The sequence below is a fragment of the Trichosurus vulpecula genome, chromosome 4 (genome assembly GCF_011100635.1).
Source record: "Trichosurus vulpecula isolate mTriVul1 chromosome 4, mTriVul1.pri, whole genome shotgun sequence".
Taxonomy (NCBI): domain Eukaryota; kingdom Metazoa; phylum Chordata; class Mammalia; order Diprotodontia; family Phalangeridae; genus Trichosurus; species Trichosurus vulpecula.
In genome coordinates this window covers 294,719,486-294,743,990 of record NC_050576.1, presented here as the reverse complement: position 1 = coordinate 294,743,990, position 24,505 = coordinate 294,719,486, and positions in this window count along the sequence as shown.

Sequence of the window (24,505 nt, the reverse complement as noted above, 5' to 3'; positions counted from 1 at the left end):
TTTGGACAGTGAGCAGAAGCAGACATCCCAGAGAGAGACTAATGAGATTGAAAGGAAAGATACTGAGATATCTTTTATGACATGAAGACACTCCTGTTGTTTCTTTGAGGTTCTTGCCAATTATAAAGATCCTAATGAATCAACTGCTCAATCCCCTATCAAAATTTTTCACTTTTTATTTTTTAAAGAATATCTCAAAATATATAAGTAGAAGAGACTTGAGGAGTCATCCACCCATTCTCATAAAACCAGATCCAATTTGGCCTAGCCAATCCCCAAAGGAACTCGTATTTGGTGAATGAATTCCACAATCTCCCTCAATAATTTGACTTACAATTCTTATAGTTTGTTAGTTCTGACAAATAAATTTTGCAGGTGGTCTTGCGCAAGTCAATTCACATCTATGAACTTTGGTTTCTTCCCCTGTAAAATGAAGGAGGGATGGACTCGGTAAGATTTAATACTCTATCTACCTACATTAGCTAATTCACGATCAACATCTCTAACCAAGTCTTATAATCCCTAGTCTTCTGTTCTTTCCACTCCAACACACTAACCTTTTTGTTGGTCAGCCTTCTTTGCTAAGGGATACCCTTTCAATGACTGGTGCTATCAGACCTCTCTGGGCAGGCACACACACACACACACCCTCTCCTCAATGAATTCTCATGGTCTTTTTCTACTTTCTTCTCTGTAAAATGCATCCAAATTGTTATCCAGGGTTGTAGCTGAGAGAACTAGAGTGCTGGTTTGGAGAATCATGTTTGTCACAGAGATGAAACAGGAAGGGAGTCCACAGATCAGGGAGTGATCACTCTTCTTCCTAATCATTATTCAAAGATCCTTCCTGGGAAACCAGAAAGCATTGATGACTGAGTATCCCAGCTCTCCATGGACATAACCCTAAGTATACTCAGCTGACTTCTGAGTGGTCCAGGAAATAGAGAAGTGTCCATATCCCTTAGTGAGACACATGGACCACACTAAAGATTCGATCTGGACTGTTCAGCACTTGTGAAATCTCTGTTTTTGCTACCCCAGCTTCTCCTTGCCCACTGGGTTGCTATTGGGATCACTGCTAGACAGGCAGCATGTGTAATATAGAGAATTTGCCTTGGAGCCCAAAAGGCTGGGGGTTGAGTTCCTCCTCTGACACAGCCTAGGTAAGTCCCTTAAGCTCTCTGGGATCTAGGCAACTCTAACACTTCAGGGATAGAGAACTTGCTGATCTGCACTGGGAGAGGGAATTTCCACAGGACTTCCTTATTTCAGTGAAATCACAGATCCAGCCATTAACGCAGTTAAGAATATTGACATAGAATAAAAGACTCTTAGAGCTAGAAGGGCCTTAGTGATTTTGTAGACCAAACCCACCATTTGATAGGTAAGGAAAATGAGGCCCTCTTTGTTCATAGCATACTCCATGCCTAGAATGTATTCACCCATCTACTTACTATCTTTACCTGTTTATGTCTCAATTTTGCTTCAAGAGTCAATTAAGGTACCACCTCCTCCTTGAAGCCTTCCTTAACTAATATATTGAGCTCAAATGATTCCCAAAGTACATGAACATCTCATTTGCACTTGTCACATTTTCCCTTGTTATATTTATTCACGTAGATATTCATGTTATGTTTTTTCATGTAGGCAGAGTGGTTGTGATAGATGATAGTGTGGGGCTTACAGTCAGGAAGTTCTGGGTTCAAATCTTGCCTCTGACACTAAGTAGCTGGGGCCCTGGGCAGGACATTTCAACTCTGTGTTCTTCAGACAGCTCTTTGTGGTTCATCCACTAAGCCACAGATGGATTACAATCTGAATTGGTGGAAGAGGTTTCCACATGGGGAGGATATTGATAAAAATCATAGATCATTTAAGCATTTCTGTGTTTGTGTGCATCTCTTTTGTCTCTAGAGAGACTGTAAACTCATAATTCTCTTTTGTAGTCCTGACTCTTAGATCAGTGGATTACATATAATAGGTACTTAATAAGTTAAATTCATTGAGTTAAGTTCAATGACTGGGGCAGGAAAACAACAGATAGTAGTTGACAGAGCTGAGACAGTAACCTAGGCCTCCTAAGTTCTGGTCTACGCTTTGTCCATTGTGCTATGGGTTTACACCAGATTCATTTGGTGGTCCTCAATTTGGTATATACTATTAGAAAAACCTCTCTTGAAATGAGAAAGAAAAAAGGGAAGAATCTTCCTTCTCCATGGCGTTTCCTAAAAGTTAATTAATGAAACACTGAATTGGGAATGAACAGTAACACCATGGCGAAACAGTATGGAACATGGATTAAACAACTCTGAATTTCTTAGATGCCTGACTTTTAGCACAGGCATCTCTGGTTCTGTAACATCTGGAAGGGGGACCATTCCAGACCTTTGGCCGGATTTATTTAGTGTTCTAATCCATTCCATAGGAATCCTAGGAATGTCTTTTTCCATTTAGAACCATACATCCCTCTCAGAATGTTTTCAAGAAAATGATGGTCTCCACCTGTTCCTGAACTAGACCTCCAGGAATGACCACAGGTCAACCAGATAATTCCCAGAGGTAACAGCATTGATTTTCCACGCCCCGTGCTCCACTCTAATCATTCTCCCTAGTTGGAGCAAGTCTGGGTCTCTCAAGTCAATTTAAGGACCAGGAGTACTAGTGAGAGTTACCAAGGAGTCTGGCTCCTGGTCACCCAGCCAGCCCCAAATATGCTGGCTTATAAACTCATGCCAGGAATTTTTGCCACCCCTAGATAATGCTAGACTACATCCCCCCCAATAATTCCAGCCAGTGGCATCTCTAGGTAGCTCTCTTTGTTTCTTTCTCTAGCACTCATCACTCTCTTTGACCAGATGGAGGCTGCAATTAAAATAAATATAAAGTAATATAAAAATAAAACAGAACATATTGCTTTTGCAGGGCATTCTGTGCCCGAGATTTTCTGCTACAGAAATTATCAGCTAAAAACACCTATTTTCATTGCCACAAAGCTGAGAAGGGAAAGTGATTAAAACAAAAAGAAAGGAAAATTATGACTTTCTAAATAGAGACAAGAACAATTTTGCTAGAATTTTGCCAAACTATCAAGATAGATTTTTTTTAAATGTCATCGCTATCATTATGAGCTCTGAGTTTGAAGTCAGAAGACGTGTCTATCACTTACTAGCTTTGTAATTAATAAATCACTTTACCTTTCTGAGCCTCAGTCTCTCCATCTGGAAAATGGAGATGATAGCATTGCTGTGAAGAAAGCTCTTTGTAAAGTATTGAATATATGATAAATGTGAGCTATCATTGTCATCATCAATACTAGGAATTATAATGGCACTTCCTCTTCAGGTGTGCGTGCACACACACACACACACACACACACACACACACACACACACACCCGATGTGTGTGCCATGATATTAGGCACTGTGGATGCAGGAAGGACTGCAGACTCTTACTTCTAAAAGCTTACAGCTTATTTGGGGAGATAGAACATATAGATAAAAAGATAAATAGAAATACCTGCAAAAGATTATTTGGAAGAGGCGTTTGTTATGCTTTGTCTTATCTTGCTGGTAGGCAGTACCAAATCTAGATAACTACTAGCTGTGTGACTTTGGGCAGGTTATTTAATGTCTTTGGGCCTCAGTTTCTCATCCGAGGAAAAGTAAAGTAGAACTAGGTTGCCTCTGAGGTTTCTTTGAACCCTAAGTCTATGGTCCTATGATCCTTGAAATACAATGGTCCTTGAGTGCCTTTAGTATTACATCACTCCAGATTGGATCCCATCTGTCCATGGAGCCTCCAGCCTCCAATGAATCAATCAACAAGCATTTATTGAGTACCTACAATGTGTCAAGCCCTGCACTAATTTCAGGAGAATATGTAATCTTGGCTTATAACCTTCCCTCTTTAACTCTTGCCCTCTTTTTCATGATCCATATCTAATCATTTCACAAGCTCTATCCATTCTACTCCCATGGTACCTCTGGATATGTCTCTTCTCCATTCATGCGGTCACCAACCTAGTTTAGGTCCTCTTCACCAGGAATGTCAAACAGGAAGGCCACATGAGGCCCACAACACTCCTGTATGGCCTAAACCAGATTAAAGTATAATTTGTAAATATTTAATAAAATAAATAAAAATACAATAAAACATTGATTATATTAACATGTGATTTTCTAAGTGGCCCACAGTGATCCTTATGCATGGTTGGTGGCCCCATTTCTACTTGAGTTTGACAATGCTCTATACCTTTTGCCTAGGCTATTATAATACTCTCCTATCTGATTTCTCTGCCTCCATGTTTCTCTCCTCTCCAAAAATTCCTTCACACAGTCACCAAAGTAATTTTTAGAAAACACAGGTCCTACCATTTTACTACCCTATTAAAAAAAACCTTCAGTATTTCCCCACTGCTCTGGGGAAAAATACAAAGTCCTCATCCTCATCATTTAAGACCTTAGAAAACTTGGTGCCAGTTTACCTTGCCAGTCTTGTGTTATACTCCTCTGCATTCCTCATGATATAGCCCAGCCAAACCTCATTCCTAGCTGTACCCTAACCTTATTTTACTCCTATGTTTGTATTGTCTTTGCTCATAACAAGAGTTTTCTCTTTATAGCAAAAGTTAGCAACTCTTTTTTTAAACACTGGGCTTCTTGATCTTCTTCTAAACTTAAGAAGCCTTTGCTGAACTGTATAGGAATCCATGATAACTCCTATTGCTGGTGGGCCCTTCTGATGGTCTTTGCTTATTTTCTGAGAATTAATTAGGCTGCTTGCCACAATAAGTTTAGCAGTTCTTGTTTTTCATTTTCAACCCTTTGTGCTTTAGTGCCACTAATCATGTTTCACTGTGGATTTGAACAAAATGCCTGTCTTGCCCATACCAACAGCCACTGCAATATCTCTACAGTCATTGAAATATGCTCTTTAAGAGCTCTAACTGTTGTACATTTTCTTGTAGTGATATCCATTCTTAAAAACCATATAATTAAGATCACAAGAAAAGAGAACAAGGAAACACATGAGTATGGTGTGAAATATGGCAGTCAAGCAACAGAGAATTCACCAATGGCAGGGAAACCAACTCAATTTCATTTCTTCAAGGTCAGATATTCTAAATCAGCCTAGCTTCAGCAGACATACTCAGAAATAGCCACAGTTATCACAAAATGAAACCATATCAAAATTATTGCTTGTTCCAAGATATTTGCTCACCCTTGTAGTAGGTGCTTAATAAATGCCTGTAGAATCAATTGAATGTATGAACCTAAGGTCTATAATCCTCGGAGGAAAGACTTATGTTTAACTTTTGTTCATTTCAGCTTTCCGGTCCTGAGAATCCCTAATAGAGAGGTAGCTCGGTGATACAGTAGGCATAGACCTGGAGTTAGGAAGACCAAGTTAAAATCTGGCCTTAGACACTTAGTAGCTGTGTGACCCTAGGCAAGTCACTTAACCTCTGTCTGTTTCAGTTTCCTCAACTGTAATGGGGATAATAATAGCGCTTACTTTCCCAGAGTTGTGGGGATCAAATGAGATAATATTTGTGAAGTGCTTAGCATAAGGCTTGGCACATAGTAGGTCCTTAGCAAATGCTTGTTCCTCTCCCCCTTACATGTCTGCTGTCATTATATTTTAGGGATAAGTGTAGGGATCCATTAGAAGAATATCTAATAGGGATATTAGGGAAGCCTATGATAACAGGTTACATTGGTTCTGTACAGATAAGGACATTTGAAGAGGCACATGAACACAGAGCCTGACTGAAAAGTCCACTCGAAGGTGGACACAATACAACAAGCATTTATTAAGTGTCTAGTATATTCAAGACTGTGGCAAACACTGAGGATATAAAGACAAAATGAAAATCAGCCCCTGACCTCAAGAAACTTACATTCCTGGGGAGTCCTGGTCCAGGCCTCCAACTAAAATTCAATTAAATAGCCAATGGGGGCCTTATAATATACCCACTATGAGTAATTGGTAGACTCCTTTAAAAAAAACCCAAAGGATTTGTTCTTTATTTCATGGATATCAAGTCATAAATGAAGTCTGTTTCTACTTCTTGCTTAATAATATTATGGATATTGACTCCAACACTCAACCTTGACCTTGTCACTTATTCCATCTAATTCAAGTCCACTGTGTTTCTTAATCCTGACCCTTCCTGAGAACCAACAACCCACTAGGCAATACATACAATTATATGAGGTCTATTTTCAGGGCATCCATAATTTAAATGTCTCCTCTTCCTGGTATTGATCATCTCAGCAGGGTAACCAACCACAGAAATAACACTCTCCTGTTATTTGTTCCACATTCCCTTCCACTAATGGTAACTTATATGTTCCTTTAAGCTCAAAAATGTAGGGATTGGTAAGAGAGGTTAAAGGGTTTGACACCTCAATATGGATAATAACTGCTCTGCTACTGCTGCTGCTTTCTTTGAAAGCAGAAGTTCTTAACTTTTGTGTATGCATCATGGACCTGTTGGGCAGTCCGGTGAATCTTTTGAAACCCCTCCCAGAATTATGTTTTAAAATCCATACAATAAAATACATAGGATTATAAAAGGAACCAATTATATTGAAATAACCATGGAATTTTCTCATCTAAGTTCATCGACCCCTTGAAGTATATCCATGGACCCCAGGTTAAGGACCCTTGTTTTAAAGGAAAAATAAATATGCACACAGGGTTCTCTTTGCTTCATGTGGCCACAGGCAACACTGTGATTGCTGCTTCAGCACAGGATATGAGCCTATAGGTGAGGCTTCATTGTGTAGGAGAAAAAACACTGGACTCAGGACTAAAGAAATCTAGATTCTAATCCTGATTCTACTTTCATGTGTCACTTCTCTGGATTTCAGATGCTTCTTCTGTAAATTGAAGGCATTCCACAAGATGATCCTTAAAGTACTTTCCAGCTTGAATATTCTGTGATTCCAAATAAGACCTGCCCTGGTCTTCCCCAGGGAGAAGATGCTTATCATCCAAACAATGCTATACTTTCCCTCTTCTGCTTCTTTGCCCATGTTGTTCCCCTCTATCTGAAATGCCCTCCTTTTTATTTCTATAGAAATCCTACTCATCCTTCCAAACATGACTTGAATGCTACCTCTTCCACAAAACTTACCCTGATCACTCCTGGAAGTGATCTCTCCTTAGTCCACACTCCCACAGCCCTTAGTTTCTACACTACTCTTATGGCACTTATCATATATCACTTTGCATTCTATTTATATGTGTCTGTTTTGTTTTTCCTACTAGATTATAAACTCCAAGAGGGCAGGGGCCATGAAAAGATTTATTTGTTTGTTCCTTTTCACAAAGTATAAAATGGGCAGTAAAATGGAAGAAAGGCAAGGGGAAGTTGGTAAAACCTGAGTGAGCAACTGGTTAATACTTCTGCCAAGACTATTTCTTAGGGTGAAATAAAATGATGACGATAGAGTCTAGATTTTGAAAATTAGACTATATCTACAACATTAAGTGGGCTTATTGGTTGGGGGGGGTGGCAAAAAGAGAAGGGCTCCCAAACATAAATTGATACAAGTTGCAATAGGCCTCTGTTCCCATCCCCTTCTTCTGAGAAACATGAAATCATTTCAAAGAAAAGCATCCTTTGGTAGTGAAATAGGAAGCCCATTTCCCTATTGCATAAACCAAATACTTCTTTCTTTTTCTTCCTTCCTTCCTTCTTTCTTTCTTTCTCTTTTCTCTTTCCTCCCTCCCTCCTTCCCTTTCTTTTTCTTTCTTTTTTCTTTCTCCCTTCCTTCCTTCTTTCCTCCTTTTCTTTCTTTCTTTCTTTCTTTCTTTCTTTCTTTCTTTCTTTTTCTTTCTTCCTTTCCTTCTTCCTTTCTTCCTTTCCTCTTTCCTTCCTCCCTCCCTCCTTCCCTTCCTTCCTTCCTTCCTTTCTTTCATGCCTTCCTTCCTTTCTTTTTTCTTTCTTTTTGGCTTGCAAACAAGACAGAAATAAAATTCAGGACAGAGCTAAATTGGTTTATCAAGGAAACAACAGCTGAAAGGCTCCTCTTAAGCAAAAGAGAGAGATCTATCTGATGCGTTAGACAAACAAGAGTCTTAACCTTGGAAACAGAACTGGGGAAGACAGTGTGCCTGACAACTAAACACTAACAGCCTTGCAGCTTCTCAGCAGGACCACTGTGGGCTTAAGCAAGTTCAAAGTCATGTTCCTTCCATCAGATTTGTTTTCTGACCTCTCCTTTCCCTCTTATTTGGATATGAACAATGGAATTTTGAATGCCAGGTTCTCTCTCAGGCTCTGGTGAAAACAAAGACACACGTCCAGTCCTCTGGTCATTCAAAGTATACCAGTGATCTAGCTAAAGGAAAATTAGGTGCCTATCCTGGGAATAAGTAAGCCAGGCCACTTACTAGCCATGTGACCTTGGACAAGTCTCTCTGAACTTCAGTTTCCTGAGCTACAAAATGGAAATAGTAATATTTGTAGTACCCGCTTCATCAGTTTGTTGTGAGGATCAAATGAGATGATTTCTGCAAAGCACTTTGTGAAACAAAATACTACAGAAAAATAAACTAGTGTTATTGTAATATAGGATATATATCATATATACACATGTATGTGTATCTATCTGTATCCATCTACATTTATCTATGTCTGTCTATGTGTGTGTGTGTGTACGTGTGTGTATGTATGTATATATGTATGTATATGTCTTTTAGCTATACTCTGTATGTGTATAGATAGTAACCACTATCAGTAGAAGGGTGTTCATTTGGGACAATAGCATATGTTCATGATGCATATTGTGTCATCTTGTACATTATTTAGCAATAAGAGAATTAGTATTTTTAGCACTTCCAACTCTATCACTAGTTGTAATTGGCTACTTGAAGAAGGTTAACCGTAAGCTAAATTATAAATTATACTATAGACTTTATAAGTTTTTATATAAAAAACTATCAGTATAGTTGGGACTCTTTTCTCCATTCTTTCTTCTCCTGGCTTCAGCTACCTTCATGGCCATTGGAACAAATTGTTCTCATCCACCTATTCTGCCAGGGGAAGTCTTCATATGCTTGGGGTAGGCACCCCCCTAACTCATCTCAATCTGGGTTTCAGGCCTCTCAATCACCCTTAACCTGGTTTAGCCCATCTGCCCAGGAGTTTTACTGGGGAGTGGCCACTGTGTATGCTACAGCTTCTTGGAGCCACAGGTGAGAGTTGAGTACCAGATAGACACCAAAGGTGGATGAGCGGCCTTGAAAGGGGCTCAGCAAACCCTTACACCAGAGATGCTAGTCCTCCTTGAATACTTCAACAGAAAGATAAGCAAAAGGAAAACGATAGAATTGAAACAAGTACTGGAAAAATTAAAGTTAAAGGACTGAGTATCTTTTAAATGGGACTACTAAGGGATATATATATTTCTCAGAACCACATGGGACTTTTACAAGAACTGATCATGTGTTAGGGCACAGAGATACAGAAAAAGGCAGAAAAATAGCATAAGCTTCCTTTATAGATCATAATGCAATAAAAATAATAATCAGTTCAGAGAATACAAAGAAAAGACTGCAATAGAGACTTAATGATGAAATCTGAAATAATGAGTTATTGTAAGAATAAATCATAGAAACAATAATTGTGTGAAAGACAATGATAATGACAAAAACACATGCCAACTTTTCTGTGATATGGTTAAAGCATTCTTCAGAGGAATTCTCAGTGTTTAGCATTTAAAACTTTCCCTAACCTGTCTTCTTTCTCCCTTTCCAGTCTTTGTGTACTTTATTCCTTTCTATGCCCTCTATAATCTGGCTACATTGGGCAACTTGCTGTTCTTTGACCACTACATTCCATTTCCTATCTCACTGTCTTTGTACTGATTGGGATGCTCTCCCTCTTCACCTCTGCTACTTTATTCCCCTAGTTTCCATGAAGACTCATCTTAATTCCCACCTGTAAGAGGCCTTTCCCAGTTATCCCAGCTAGTAGTGTCCTCCTCTATTATATTACCTTTCTTCTACCTTGCCCCTTTATAATATGAGTTCTTTGAGAGCAGGGACCATTTTTTGGCCTTTCTTTGTATACCCACTGCTTAGAACTGTGCTTAGCCTACAGTAAGTGCTTAATAAATGCTTGTTGATTGAGTGACCAACTGACTGTTGCAGTCAGTCAAATTTGATTTGTCTCTGTCAGAGCTCATCCTGTGTTTTCTCCCTGTTGATGTATTAGGTGGAGTGGTCTAGAGAATGATGGACTAGACCATGACTTTCAAAAGCTGAGCTAGAAGGGGCCCTAGAGATGATCTAGGAAAACCCCTCCATTTTATAGAATAGGAAAATGATAAGAAAAGGGACTCTCCCAAAGTCACATGGAGAGTGAGTTATGAATGTACTGAGAACTAAGCAACAAATTCTAGATGGGTTCAGCATTGTAATGGAAAGTTGGAGAAGGCCCTGGACCTTTCAGCTTCATCTATAATCTGAGACCCATCATTTTAACACCTCTTGCCAAGATATTAATCAGAAAAACCAAGAAATCAATTCTTAATTTGTTTTTCATATTGGGAAAGTAAAAGTTGCCCAGAAAGGCCAGATTGAGTTATATCCTGAAACTGGAATTCCCCCATTATTTCAGAAATGATATTTCCTCTCCGGGGATGATTGTAGGTAAAATTATGAAACAGGAAAAGTCTATTTGTCCCAGCTACCAACACTTTCCACTTTTCAGAACCTAGAAGAGAGAAAAGAAAATTTTATTAATTTAAAAAAATTTTTTGAAACATCTGATAGTGTCCAGGTAGACAAGACTTAGAGTAAATTTGTCAATGTATTCGTCTCCCAGAGGTAATTAGAGTTCGAGTCTTTTCTCTCTAATCATGGAGTAAAAGGGTTTGTTGACTGCAAAAGGAATTTTAGGTACCAGTCATTGATTAAGAAAATTATTTGGAGGGGGGCTCTTCCTTATGTTTCTAAAATCAGAGTAGGTGAACACCTACACCGTTTATGGATAAAGCTTCATTGTGCCTATCTTTCATGGCTTTTGATCAACAAATGAGGAAAAGACAGACATTGCCCCATAAGATTCAACCCTAAACCCAAGTTATGACACAGAATCACCTGCCTAAGCGAATGGCCTTGTGAATCTTGACTTCTTATCCCCCTCAAAATCCAACTCCTGGCCCAAATTCAGATCTTCTTTCCTTATGGCTTCAAATGTTAGAGGGGGAAGAGGGAGGAAGGTATTTTTCTATAATTTATGAGTCTTTAAACCAAATGTCTTCAGGTTAATTAAATTGAAAAGTGTCCTCTTTGGGATGTACTGTGTCCCTGGAGGTCCAATAAGGTAATAAAACCATGGTGAAAAGTGAAGGCATTATTACATGCTGCTCTCTCCTCATCAGCGGAGGTTTCCCCATCCAAATGCAGTCAATTATGGGGTGATTCACAACAGTTTTGCTGGGAATTTAATTATCAACATGGTCTGTGTAGATTCGCTGGCTGTGGAGGGGAAGAATGGCTTGCTATAAAAACTGTATCTGGGTGGGTTGGCCCATTTTTTCTCCAGATTAAGCAGATCTGGAATACGAATATGGCTGTTTTGTAAAGCAAGGGGCTACAGGTTAGCTATTAAAAAAAATTCATTGCAGAAACTCCACAAGCTAGGCGTACTTCAACCTCCTGTACTTAAAGCATTTTAAAAGTCACATCATTTTCTTTTCTTGTACCTTCTAAATCTCACCTATTTGATATAAATGCTGGTCAGGTTCTGAGGTCTCTGAAGTGGTACCAAAGGCCTTCTTAGAGTTTGAACAACAGTGAATGAGTGAGGGCTTTGGAGGGGACAAGGAGAGTGAGAATTGGGTAATAGCAATTAGTCATCAGAAACAATCTAACCCATTTTAAATTTAATGTGGAATTCAGTTATTTTAGGATTTTTGAATACAAAAACCATTTTAATCATGCAGATCCCATGTCATATTAAGTAGTGGCAGAATATTACTCTTTTTTGTGTGTGACCCTGAATTAGCAAGGACATGCTGGGCAAAGAGCCATGGTGTTATAAGCTCACTAATAATAATCTATACTTAAAGTTAGCATGATGGCTATTAGCCAGACCCTATCCTGATTGGAGGAGTGTCAGCTGTCCAGCTGGGATAACTGTTTGACTTAACACTTGCTTTACTAGATGAGAAACATTATAAAATAAGCCGTATTTCTTATGGGGTGGGGAGGGGGACTCATAAAATGTGAGTGGTAGAGAAATGCTAAGAAAAAAAGCACTAAGTCCACAAAGGGGACGTTGGGGGTTGGAAAGAAAATGAAAAGAATCTGAACTTGGCAAAAAGGGCCATAAAACTGCCCAAGCCCAGGCTTGGATTAGTGTAAGGGATAAAACAAGAGGTTTGCTTCTACCCCATCTACTTCTACTGAAAGGAGGGGAAGTAGACGGTCCACTTTGATGATTTCCTTGAAAAGGAAATAATCATTAATACCCCATAAAAATGGAGAGTTTGCATGATTTTAGTTGCATTTTATTTGTGTGCATATGTGTGTGTGTGTGTGTGTGTGTGTGTGTGTGTACTACTACAAGGAAATACGTATGGTGTAGCTGAACTAGGAATCAGAAGGACTTGAGTTCTGATGCTTACTAGCTAGGTGACCCTGGGCAAGTCACTCAACCTCCTTGAGGCTCACTGTGCTCATCCATAAAATGGGGATTTTGATAACATCTAGGGTCATTGTAAAGATGGAATTATGTAATCTGTGCAAAGCAAGCGCCCAGTACAGGCTCTGATTAACTGTCACCTGGACTACTATGATGTCCTCTTAATTGGTCTTCCAGCCTTCAATATCTCCCCACTCAAATCCAAGTTCCACTCAACTGCCTCAGTGATTTTCCTCAATTGCTGATCTAAACAGCTCATTGTCTTATTCGATGAACTCCAGCAGCTCCTTATTGTCACTAAGATAAAATATAAGCTGCTTTATTTGACTTTTAAGTCCTTTAACATCCTGGACCCAATTTATCTTCCCAACTTCATCATACTTTATATCCCTTCCTATATCGCACAGTCTAGATAAAGTATCCTTCTCTCATTTCCTCAGATACAGTACCTCATCTCCTTTCTCCATACTTTTGCACTGGCTGTGCCCCATGCCTGGAATGCACTTTGCTTACCTCTGTCTGACAAAACCCCTCACTTCCTTCAAGACACAGCACACTTCTACAGGAGACTTCCTTTTCCCCTTAGCTGCTAGTACCTTCCTTTTCCCTATTTGTATTTTGTTAACTTTTCTAAAATTTTGTATTTATCATTCATATACTTATGTTCATACGTGTCTTCCCCCAGTAGAATGTAAATTCCTTGGGAGTATGGATTATTTTAATAATAATTTTAATTAAGTATTTTAATAATAATTTTAATTTATTTTAATCTTTGTATTATTAATTCTAGCACAGTGTCTGGCCCATAGTAGGTGCTTAATAAATACTTGTAGATTAGTTGTATTGACTATGTCAATTGTTATTAGTGTGTGTATGTGTGTGTGTGTGTGTGTGTGTGTGTGTGTGTTTTATAAAGAATAGATGTGAAGAATGCTCTTCAAAATGTTCTTGACCTTGTGTTAAGCTATTACTGAGCTCTCTGGTTAATTACAAAGAATCTTAATCAAATGTTGTTTCTTTTTCCCAAAGCCGCAACTCTCTAAGTATGTTTCTTAGATTCAGACTAGTTAGAAATTTTAGCTAGAATATCCATTCCAAGGGCCAAAGATAGCAGCTCTCACATGAAGTTCTTTGCAACTGGCTACCATGAGAATGGAAATGCTGAGTGAGAGGAAATAAATGTTTCCCATGCCAAGCCAGCTTGTACCACCGAATTCCAGTAAAGCTGGCTCACCAATTTGCTCTAGAGAAATGAACTCATCACTTAATTTCTCTGTGCCTCCCTGGAAAGTGGGATTAATGTTTTTTTGCTGCTATCTTATTTTGGAGAACTGCTGAAGAGGTATTGGACTGGATAGCATCAGAAAGGCAGTATAGCACACTGAAAATGGAGGTAGAGAACTTGAGTTCAAATTCTGGTTCTTCTGATTGCTAACTGCATCATGTTGAGCAAGTACATTATCTATTTGGGACGCAGCTGTCTCATCTGTGAAATGAGGTAACTGGATCAGATAAGCTCTAAGGTTTTTTCCAGCTCTTCTAAATTCTTTGATTTTCTAGTCCAGGGGGGTTTGCTTTTTTCATCAGTCACTTGCCCCTTTGGTAAACTGCTGAAGCCTATAGACCTTTTCTCAGAATAATCATTTGTTGGCTATCTTCATAACTGAAAGAAATGCTAAATTTCAGTTAGTGATTAATGAAAATAAAGATAGATTTTTCCCATCCAATTTTATGAGCCCCCTGAGATCTATCCAGACATTCCTTGGGGAATGTGTGGACCCCAGTATTGAGAATCCCTGTTTTATTCCAATGCTTTTTAACAAGAATGTATTTATTAAATGCCTATACTCTAGTGTGTATTACATGTAGGAAAAAGACTCCAAGTATAGAGAGGGCCACCTGTGGCAAGGGTTGTCATTGTGGGGCCTGAAAGGAGGCAAAATAGAGATCTCTCTAGCCCCTTCTCCCCTCCCCCATCCTTCTTCAAGGAAGACTTTAATTCCTGACAGGAGAGGAAGGAAGAGGTTATAGGCCAGATGCTTAACCAGTCTGTTCTCTTCAGAGAGAGGGGTACAGGGTTAAAATTGTATCTATCTACTCCCTTAAATATTATTAGTCTAGAGGATATGATTAAGTTCAATCTATCTTCTGATCACTTTTATCATTACTAGTATCATTGTTGGGAGAAAGGAGGACTCCAAGGTCTATATCCAAGGCTTGATTCTTTTCCCACCACATACCAGTTCCACAATGAATGCACATAACAAAGAGCAAAGAAAAGCCAGTTATCTAAATCTGTAGCAAAATGGAAATCAGAGAAGGTGTACATATCAGACAATACAGAGTGAAGAAGCTCGCCTATTAGAAGTGAGATAATTCGGCTCAACCATGAAAGAGAGTACTGGGTCTCACCCAAGGGGAACCCCCTTCCCATGTTCTAGAGTAGTAAGCAGGAAATAAGGACGTGATAGATCCATTGTTCTCTCTTGTGTTTCTTTGCTGAGACTTGTCATCATAGATTCAAGTTTTTCTCTTCTGTGAGTATTTTTGCTCCACAGGCCAGAAATTTTAGTCTCATGATTCTCATTTTGCTTTTAAACCACTCAGAAATTGTGTGTTTGGTTCCATGTTCTCCTCAAATTCCACAGGTTTCTCTGTCTCATCAAGTGTTGGTTCATTTTCCTTTGTTTTGCAGTATTTATTCATAGATGCCTGAACTCGTTTACTAGATCTGGAAGTAATATTTCCTTCTATTGTTAACGTTTTCTCTGTTGATTTATCTGCTTATGTTCAAGATCTTTGAACTTTCTACTTCCTGAGGACTTTGGTAATTTTAGTCTTTTTTCCCCTTTTATGTTCCCTTGTTACTCACTTTCTGGCTCCCTCCTTTCTCATGGTGGTTTCTCTGGGGACTGGATTTCCTCCCAAACTAGACAATTCACCAGTATAGGTTTCTAACCCAAGTGACTTTTGGCGGGACTGAACTGGCCCCAGCTGGATGCTGAGCTCTTTCCCTAAAGCTTTCTTACAATGAAGCACAGGTCCTCTACCCCCCAACACACACAAACACACACACACACACACACACACACACACACACACACACACTCCCGTATGGTGTCCTGTCCTGATCCTTCTGTTTCTCAGTTAAATGAGCCAGCAGTTCAGAGCACTGCCATACTGATGTCCCTCTTATAGTCAAGTTTGTATCAGGCCAGTCCAATTCCTTAGCTCTCTCTGAGTTAGAATTTATTCTTGAATTAGGTATTTCCTTAGTTTGAATATGTCATCTAACCTGGGCTGCCTTCTTTAAATGTGGTGCATTCATAAGCTACTCTTCAGGAAATCACTGAATGAATAATAACTTTCAACTAGTCTGACCACCTCCTCCCACTACATCCTGTGATGATGACTGGAGAGAGTCAGCACGCACCTTACTTCTAATTAGACACTAAGGCAAAAGAGCACCCTAGGTTACAATAGCTATTAAGACTACAATGAGAGGCCTATTTCATGGTTCCTAGCACAGGAATGTGCTAGACCATCATTCACTGATGATGATGATGGTGATGATGATGATGCTGTTGGAGAGGGAAGGGGCAATGGCTTTATGGTACTCTATCCTACCATTTACAGATATCTTCTTATTCAGTCTTCTCCATAACCTTGAGAAATAGATGCTATCATCCTCTTTTTACAGATGAGAATATTGAGGCTGAAAGAGTTTAAATGATTTGCCCAAGCACACAGCTAGTGAACCCCGAGGCAAGATTCAAACTCCGGTGTTCCTGACTCTAAATTCAACACTCTCCATGGCATCATCTAGCTGCCATAAATCCTAAATACCAACAAAGCTCTTAACCAAATACCTGATGATTTGAAAACAAATAAGATAAAAATATGCATCCTAAATCCAAATTCAAATCCCTTTCACCCATGTTTCCAAACAAATATATAGAGGAAAAAGGCCACGAGTAGTGCCTTTTCAACCATTTCAATGAAATATTTCTATTCCAATTATAGATCAATATAACCTACAGGAGATTGTCCTTATTTGGGACTACAAGCATGCCACTGACTAGAGGATTGAGCCGGTCAAAGCTACATGGAAGTTGCTCCAGCCTATGCTTTAACTTTGTACCAACACAACGATGTTGAAGTCTCTAAACCTCTGGGTTAGAGGTGTTTGTATGGAACAATGTTGTGCTATTTACCACAACAATAATGGAACTTGACTTCCATCTTACAAAGTATTTTCCAAAGAGCTGAGAGCTGTGATTTTTGTCACTATTGTTTTTCGGTCATTTATGACCTCATTTGAGGTTTTCTTGGCAAAGATACTGGAGTGGTTTGTCATTTCCTCCTAGAGTTTATTTTACAGATACAGATAAGGAAACTGAGGCAAACAGGGTCACAAGCTAAGTAAGTATCTAAGGCCATATTTAAACTCAGGAAGTCTTCCTGACTCCAGGCCCAGTGCTCTATGCACTATGGCACCACCAAACTGCCTCTGAACTGTGATTTACAGAGTGCTTTTAGATTTCCAGAGCACTTTTCATAATAGCTAATTTGCATATCAATACTTTTAGGATTTTGAGACACAGTGTGGTATAGCTGATAGAAACCTGGCCTTGGAGCCAGGAAGATGTGGGTTCTAGTCCTGACTCAGCTCCAAACTCACAGTATAAGCCTGGGTCAGCAAACTAACTTCTCAGTGCTCTAGGGCCCAGGTAGCTCTAAAACTCTTGGTCGTAAGGGAGGCATTCTAATCTGCCTTGGTAGAAAAAGTTCAATCATTGATTCTATTCCTGCCTGTACTAAAGTTTATTATGTATATGAATATATATACATGTATATAAATACATACACACGCAAAGATACATGTATATGCTTATGTGTATGACGTGTGTATGTGTGTATGCATATATATAAAAATGCACAGATACATATACATCTATTATTAGATAGATACTATATATTATATTTACACAAATTATATATATTATATATAAAACCTCATCAAATTCTCTTAACAATAACTGGTAGGGACTATTATACTTTTTTTTTTATTGAGGTGGGTAATGACACTTGAGAAGTTAAGGGACTTTCCCAAGGTGACACAGCTATTAACTGTCAAAGGCTGGATTCAATGCAGGTTCCCTTAAGTCTAAGACCAGGAAGAACTACAACAGTTCTTAATCTTAATTTTTGTGTACTCCTTTGGCACTCCCAGGAAGCCTATAGACAACATCTCAGAATGTTTTCAAATTCATAAAATAAAATTCATAAGATTATAAAGGAAAACAATTATATTGAAATAAAATTGTGTAATAAATAAATAATAAATAAAATAATTAAAATGTATAATAAAATAAAAAAACCAAGTGCTGGGACCCCATGCGTCACATCAAGCTGTATCTCCTTAGCCCTTTAAGATATGGCAGGTATTATCATGGCATCTTTTTACAAATAAGGAAACAGACATTTGAGAATTCTGATGAAGTACTTTAAGATCTTAAAATCATAGCTTTAGAGCCGAAAGAGACCTCAGAGGTTATATAGGTCAACCTCCTTATCTTTATAGATGAGGCTTATAGATAGAGGCACATTAGGTCACTTACCCAATGTCATAAAGGAAATGTTAGAGGCAAGATTTGAACTGAGGTCCTCTGACTCCAGAACCAGATCTATGCCCTGCTGCTGCACTTGGTCAAGGTCAACCAGGTGCCTGAAGAAGAATTTAACCCTAAGTCTTTCGATTCCAAGCCTAGCGGTCTTTCCAAAACCAAACCACACTGCTTCTCCAAGGTCCAGCCACTTTTCTGCTTGGTATATATTTTGCATATTGAAAAGAAAGGGGAAAAATGGGTTTTACACAGAATCTGATTCAATAATTACAGGGGAAACCAAAAATCTGTGGAAGAAAGAATAGTGAAAACACTCTAATTACATAACATGAATAAGCATCCAATGTGGGAATAAGGCAAAAATTTATCTGTAAGCCTGGATGGCAAAATCCCAGCCAGCCACCCTGCAGATGACAGCAAGGAAAGAAGGTTCACTATTAAAACATACAATGTCCGCCATACTGATGAGGACTGATACAGCTGTCCATATTTCAGAGGAAGAGAACATCAAATCGCTATAGGAAAACAAAGAGATAAGGGCCAGAGGGGAGTTGGTGGTTTCATCTGTTTGTTTTGGTAGGATTTCTAGCAAATTATATTCACTTTAGAGGCTTATGTATACAGAGCAGCCTCGGAATAGGGTTGACATTTTGGGGTTCTCAAGGAAGGGCATTTTCGTTGACCTCTTTTTTTCCTGAACCAAGTGCTTCTATTAATGTAGCATTTCTGTTTGCCCAAGGCTGCCCAGCCACTGATGAGTCCACCCAAACGATGCCTCCATAGGAGATGGGCATCATTAGCTCCACTCCCCAGATGGAGAGGTGGAGGGGTTAAGTGACTAGCCCCAGGCCACACGTGTCCCATCTTGGCATCAGGTACCAAAATAGGATTATCACTCAGAGTTCTTGACTCTTTGTGTACCATCCAAAGCTTTCCTGGAAAAGTATTAGGTAGCATCTGTTGTGTTGGGCATTTGGTATTAATGATAAGATAAGCTCTCCAGGGTTGGGATAGCAAAACACTTTTTTTTTTAATTTCCTTCCTGAGAGGTAGAGTCAACCCATGGCCATGGATGGGGCTGCTTTATATAGATACTGAATCCTAGTTCATGAGCCAGATAACCTAGACTTTGTGGTAGATAGGCTGGTTTCAAAGGGAGTGTACGAGTCACACAGGCTCAAATATTGTACAGTATAAATTTAGGGGTCCAATCAAAGCGCTTGTTTAAGCAAGAAAAATGATGCGGATCATACCCCACTTTACCGTCCCAGCCCCTTCCATGGCCTGACCAAGAGACAGATGCAACTTTATTCTTAGAAGTAAGTGACTTTCAGGGTAGTTAGGTAGTAGATAGAGCTCTGAACCTGGAGTCAGGAGGACCTGTGTTCAAATGTCGCCTCAGACACTAGCTGTGTGACCCTGGGCAAGTCACTTAACCCTGATTGCCTCCCCCCTCAAAAAATAGTGGAAGCAAAAGAAGTAAGTGGCTCTCACAGCATTGTGGTCATCAGGGAGGGAAGTCCACATAGTTCATGGATTACCTACTCTGGGAAGCTTTAGATTTCTTATAGCACCAGAAGCAGCAGCGTTGGACTTGAGAAAGTGAAGGAGACAAGATTTAATAATTGTGTGATGTTGGGCAAGACATTTAACCTCTCTGAGTCTCAGTTTCCTCATCTGTAAAATGGAGCAGTTGGACTAGGTAGCTACTGAATTCCCTTATAGTTCTAGATCTAGGGTGGTATGAGCTATGATTTTGTGACCTGACCCTCCTGCACAACTCTTGTCTTTGCCTGATTATAAATTCATCAACGGAATTCCATTCAAACTGCCAGCACCCTCCCTGAGTTCTTTCAACACATCAAGGATACCAATGGACTCCAATGGCTATCTATCAAGTGAGGCTATCACCCCTCACTCTTGCCACATGAGTAGCCTGTCTTTTTAAAGTTTAATTTAATTTTTTAAGTTAACACAAAGCTATTTTCTCTCTCTTCCACATTTTCCCCTTCGCAATAAAAAAGTAAAAAAGAAAAATAAAAGCCCTATCACAAATATGCATAGTCAAGCAAAACTAATTCCCACATCGTCCCTGTCCAAAAATGTATGTCTCAATCTGTACCCTGAGTCTATCACCTTTCTGTCAGGAAGTGAGTGGCATGTTTTGTCATGGGTCCTCTAGAATCATGGTTAGTCATTGAAATGATGTTTTCGAGTCTTCCAAAGTGGTTTTTCTTTACAAAGTTATTGTTATTATGTAAGTCGTTCTACTGCTCTATGTTAGTTCATGCAAGCCTTCCTAGGTTTCCCTGAAACCATCCCCCTCATCATTTCTTATAGCACCTTCAATTACCGTTCATTTGCTCAGCCATTCCCACATGATGGGCACCTCCTTAATTTTAATTCTTTGCTTCCAAAAAGGAAATACTCTGAATATTTCTGTACACATGCCTCCTCTTCTTCTTTCTTTGATCTTTTTAGGATATAGATCTCGTATTGCTGAGTCAAAAGGTAGCTTTAGGCAGCATTGTTCAAGCTGCTTTTCAGAATAGCTGGATCTGTTCAGAATTCCACCCATGGTATATTTATTGTACCCATTTCTCAACAGCATCTCCAACAATTGCAATTTTTTTCAACTTTGTCAATCTGACAGGTGTGCAATTTTACAGTTCCTTTCATTTATATTTCCTTAATTATTAGTGATTTAAAGTATTTTTCATATGAATGTTGAGGGCTTGGATTTCTTCCTTTGAAAACTGCCTATTCATATCTTTTGATCATTTATCAATTGGGGAATCGGCCCATCTCTTTTAATCACACACTTCTTTGATGACACTCTTTACCCCTACTTCTCACTTATAATTCCTTGTTGGCAATATGTTGCTACCTGCCAATTCACATTATCTGCCATTCCAGTGCCCACTGGCTTATTCTCAACTTCAGTTCTTTAGAGATATAAGCATTCTATGATTCACAGCTATATGACATCACTGAAATGATGCTAGTATTTAAAATATGAACCTTTTTCCCCCGTGGATAAGCTAAAAGAACTTTGCTGTTTCCCAGAGGTAATACGGACTACTTTTTTCTACCTGTTCAATTCAGGGCTCAGCTCATTGTCCATTTACAATTTCCATCAAAAATAGATGTCTTGCAAATCTTAAAGTGCTCTATAAATGCAAGTGCCTGTTCTCCCTCTCTGATTTTTGGTTTCCTCAGCTGGAAAATGAGGATAATAACACTTCTACTCCCTCCCTCCTGGGGTTGTTGTGAGTAAAGTGCTTTGTAAGCCTTCAAATGTTACCCAGTGTGTTCCAAAAGTCTTAGTGCAATGTTTAAGCTACTAAGACCTAAACAATGCTCTATGATTCTTAGAACACCACATATGAAGGAGTGACCACAGAATCACAAAATATAAGTGTTGGAATGGAGCTCAGAGGTCATCTGGTCCAACCCAAACCTGAACAAGAATCCCCCTTATATTATTACTCACAATGAAGATTTCTTGTGCGTTATATATAACTGCACAAGTATAACCTATATCTAATTGCTTATTGTCTCAGGGAAGGTGGAGGGGAGAGAGTGAGGGATGGAATTTGGAACTCAAAATCTTAAATAAAAATGTTAAAAAATAAAAAAATAAATAAAGATTTTTTGTGGGGAATGACCTGCTAAGAAAACCAACTCTGCTTTTGGATCGTTCTAATTAGTAAGGACTCTTTTTTTTACACCAATCCTAAAATTGCCCCTTTTATCAACTTCTTCCCACCCATCTTGGACCAAGAAGAAGTTTCATTTCTCTTCCATCTGGAGCTCTTTCAAATCCCTGAAGGCTGCTATCATGGTGCTTCTCTTAGCACTATATTCCCACCTGCCATCTTTTCTTCTCCAGACTGAACAATCAATCCTTTAATAATCATAGTTGCATTTATAAAGTGCTTTATTCATGGTATCTCGTTTGGTCCTCATAACAGTCCTAGGAAGTAGGTGCTGTTACGCTTGTCATTTTACATTAAGTTAGCTGACTTTTCCAGCAACACGCGGCTAAGTGTGTGAGGCCGGATTCAAACTCGGGCCTTCTTGACTCCAAGTCCCACACTAGCTGCCTTCAAATAATCCTTAACATACCCCGTCCTCCAGTCCTGGTTACCCTCTGGCTTTTTTTCTTCCCAGAACGTGGCATCCAGAACAGACTACAGTACTGAATATGCAGTCCGATCAGTGCAGAGAATTGCAGAACAATGGCTTCTCTTGATCTGGATGCCAGTCGTTCTCAGAGAAACCTCAGACAACCTCAGCCTTCCATGCTGCATTAGTTATTTTCATTTCAAGCGCAAGGTCTACGTCATCATACAGCATAACTGCCTAAGATGGGGCACTTGGGCAATGGGTCACCTTTGCTCAGTTACAATTGTCCCTAGAAACTAATCTCTGTACGTTTCCAAGAGGCTGATGAGTCCTGGTAGGGGTTAAGATTATAGGCTGGTCGCTAGTAGAAAATGCAAAGGCAAAAGAGGTCAAAGAAAAAAGGCATTGGAAGAAGGGGTTCAAACTCTGGGCATGCTTCCTCCTCATAAATCACTCACTGAAGTGATCTGCAGGGAATGGTAGCAGTTGTTTTCATGTGGGCACTAACGGGAACTCTAACACTCCATCCCAATTAGAATACTTGCAGAATTGCCAGTAAAACGTTTTACTGACTTCACTTTATTGGTTTCATAAAACAAGGGAGAGGAATCGGAGAGAACCCAGCTCCTGGCCAGGAGGATGTTTTGCCTTGTGGAATGCTTTGGCATGGACCATGTATGGGCCTTCTCACCTACTCTTGCCCAAATCTATGTGGTGCTTTTCATTTTCTCCTCCTGCCAGCCCAGCCTTCTCTGGGTGGCTTTAGCTGTTTATTTTAAGCACAGCACACAGAAGTTGCTATTGATCTTTATCTCTGGTTGATTCTTTGTCATGCAGGGTTTTTTTTTTTTTTGGCAGCACAATTATCTGCCCCTTTTTAATTTCCCCTTTTTTTGTGCATTCCGAAGGATTTCAGAAGCGAGGGATGGATGGCATCAGACAGTCTGCTTCCTCTCCCCTCCTCCACCTAGCATGTTGGGCAGCCACTAGGACATTTGGCAGCCCAGCCCCACTGGCCTCATTGGAAGATGCATGGCCATGAGAGGCTCTGTCCCTTTGTCAGGGCAAGATAGGGTGCTTGCTCATCTTTGTCCAGAGCCTTCTGAATCCTTTGGATAATTTTCTGAATTGTTACTCATCCAGGATCTGGCAACCCTGCCTTTCTATAGACTGCATGGGCTTCAAAGCTGAGTAACATTCTCCTCTACCGACTCCCCCCACCCCCCCAGAAAAAGAAAAGAAAAACAGGCTGCCTTTGTCCTCTGCAGCACGTTCATTACAAACAACAATTACCGACAGTAATTAGCTGTCCAGAATAACAAGGATGTTCTATTTTGCTGAGTTATCCTCTAGAAGTGCACAAAGAAAACTCACTTCCAGTTTAATCAAAACAAAGAGTATTTGAAAATGCTCGTTGGAGCTCGGAGGGAGAACCTGGCATCCGCCACTTCCCTGTCCTATCGGGGCAGACCCTGGACTGCCTTTAACCTACGCTGGGCTCAGAAGGAGACTTGCAAGCACTGTCATTTCTGTTGGTGATTTTTGGTAATCCTGCTATTTGACTAGGCCATTTTACCATACAGCTGCTCTTCAATATGCATTTCTTGGGTTCTCCCAATTCTGTCGACCTCCCTCCCCGTGGCAACTGCGAAAGTGAAATCAACAATAAAATGTGAGGGGGGGCGGGGAGCTAAAGACTGTATTTAAACTACTGGAGGGGACGGGGAGCTGATTTACCAAAATAGCTGTATCAAAAAAAAAAATCTGAAAAACAAATTTGCCACCAAACAGTTTCAACTGCTCCATTTATTTCAACTAGTGCGGTATTAATAGAATGCCTAACAGCAGGGAGTAGGGAAATAAATGTATTCTCACTCACAAGGGAATGACTAAATGACTCACAAATGCAAAAATAAATAAATGGCTCCCTATGAAAATCTGAAACTATATTACGCCGGTTGAAACAACTAAGCTTTTTAACTGTAACCTAACATGTTAAATTCAATCAGTTTTATTTGAGGCCATAGATAGATCGGCCGATCAATCTCCGTTACCCTGGGCTTTTTTTCATCTTCATGGAGCTAT